Below are 2642 nucleotides of genomic sequence, written 5' to 3'. Positions count from 1 at the left end.
CTTGCGGTTCAAACCAACTTTGCAGTCCAGCACATTAACCCCCAGGGCCACACCAGGACTCCAATATATGGTATGGTCAGCCTTCATTTTCACCATTCTAATAGGTTTATCCTGGCTTGATGCTGTAGGATAAGGATTGGACTGCTCACTTCAAGGTCAGTGCTTTAAACTCACCAGCAGCTCCTTGGAAACCCTACATAGGGTTGCTGTAGCACTTATAAACAACAAAAGGTGTGTAATGGCAGTGTTGTGGGTTTAATTTGTATTTCCCTTATGACTGATGATGTTGAACATTTTTTCATATTCTTTAGCTTCAGTGAAGTGTCACTTCAAAGCTTTTGCCCATGTATTGAATGTTTTCTTATCACTGAGTTTTAAGACTATGTCATGCATTTTGCATACAAGTTCTTTATTTGATATATGCTTTTCTAATATTTTTTCCTAGTCTGTGGCTTATCTTTTCATTATTTTAACAGTGGCTTTCAAACAGCAGATGTTTTTCATTTTAACAAACTCCAATGTGTCATTTGTGCTTTTGATGTCATATCTAAGAAACATATGTATATCCCAATATCAGAAAGATAATATTTTGTTTTATTCTGTAAGTTTCAAAAGTTATGAGCTTTACATTTCAATCTATGATCCATCATAAATTGATTTTTATATACAGAGTGAGGTATTAATTAAAGTAAATCTTTTACATATTGGTATTCCACTGTTCTAGCTGTATTGTTGACTGTACTAACCTTTCTCCATTAAATTGCCTCTATATCTTTGTCAAAAGTCAGTTGTCTAGACAGTATAGATCTATTTCTTGGCAATTATCTTTTTCCTTGATTTTGTTTGTCTGTGTTGACAATAATATCACATTGCCTTAACATCAGGTGTTTTTTAAGTCTTGAAACCAATTAATATTAGCTTATCAACTTTGTTCAATTCAAAGTTGTACTGGTTGTTCTTGGTTCTTTGCATTTCGTATGGATTTTAGAATTTTAGCTTACAATTTCTGCCAAAATTAAAAAAAAAAAAAACAACAACCAAAAACCTGCTGGCATTTTCATTGAAATTGCATTGAATCTATACATCCATTTGCTGAAATTTGAGTATATCAATCCATGAACAATATGCATCTCTTTGGTTATGCAATACTCCTTTAATTTCTCTTAACAGTGACCTATAGTTTTAGTGTATGAGAGTAAGTCAAAAAGTATTCTTACTATGACTCCGGTTGTTTACTTGCATGGGCTTATTTCCAAGCAAAATGTGCTTAAATATGCCTCTGAGAATACTGGATGGTTGCAGACAACTTCTCTCATTAATAACCTTACCTTAGTTGCTTTAGAGTGCCTTCAAAACAATGAATGCTTTTTGTGCCATGAAGAAAATGACTTTGACTTCACGGCTAAAATAAAATTTTTAGCAAAGCTCAACTGGACACCTTCCCAAATCATTCAAGCTTTGCAACAAGTTTATGGACATGCTGTTCCAAATACCACACCAGTTTTTGTGTGAATCAAGAGTTTTAAGGAAGATTGGAGAGTTTTCCAAGATGAGCCAAGAGGGAAGATCATTAAACTTGATGAATAAAGGAACTGTGACTGAAGTCTCAAAAACTGGTGGAAGAACACCATATAGCATTACTACTGATGTGATTATTACTGAATTTAGAACCTCAGATGGTTCCGCATTTTTACTTTTAAAACAACAGGTGCTGTTGTGCCCCATCAGTAAATGAAGGTCCTGAAAGCTTTACTCTTTCTGTGTCATCACAGTCAACTCTACTTTTAGGTGACAGCTCTTCCCCAGTAGCAGTTTGAGTGCCTTCCAACCTGAAGGGTGCATCCTCTGGTACTATATTTGACAATATTTTCCCACTATCCATTATATTTTGATATTCAATATTCTGGTGTTATCTAACAGTATTTCACTGCATACTGATATTGTCCCACAACTTAATAGTGTTATTTTCATTTACTAAATGATTTTCTCATGTGTCTTAGATAGGTGAGTTCCTATTACTATGTAGTCCACTTATTAACAATTTCTTCTCTAATATGTAATACAGGCAATCACTTAGTCACAAAAGTGCAATTTACAGATGAGTCTTACTTGCTCTTTAATGTTACATAAATGTACCCTCATTTTGAAAGGACTGAACTAACCTCTACTTGCAAAAAAAATTCTTTATTTCCACTTTTACCTCCACTTGCTGAATGTGTAGCATTTAAATAATTGAAAAGGCTATGATCCTTTTCTTGAACTCAAGTAAGTATAAATAAGAACAGTATGCACTTGTTCTGATGTACAAGTTCTTAAAAACAGTGTTTGAAACAAATGTCATTCATATCCCAGATACTGCTTGCATTCCATCAATCCAGTGTATTTTAATCACACATATTGTAGTTTTCATCTCTAAAAGTTTGATTTTGGACTTTCTATATTATCCATGTTTTCACTTAACTTTTTGAACCTATGGATTGTAGTTATAAAGTTTTAAATGTAGTTCATCTGTGTGTTTGTATTTGGTTTCAGATTATTGCTTTTTCTCTTTTTTCTTTGCATGCCTGATAATCTTTGATTGCATGCCAGGTATTGTGAATTTTACCTTGTTGAGTACTGGATGTTTTTGCAATCCATTTAAA

Source organism: Chrysochloris asiatica, unplaced genomic scaffold, assembly GCF_000296735.1.
Source record: "Chrysochloris asiatica unplaced genomic scaffold, ChrAsi1.0 scaffold00119, whole genome shotgun sequence".
NCBI classification, from domain to species: Eukaryota; Metazoa; Chordata; class Mammalia; order Afrosoricida; family Chrysochloridae; genus Chrysochloris; species Chrysochloris asiatica.
This window is presented reverse-complemented; position numbering follows the sequence as displayed.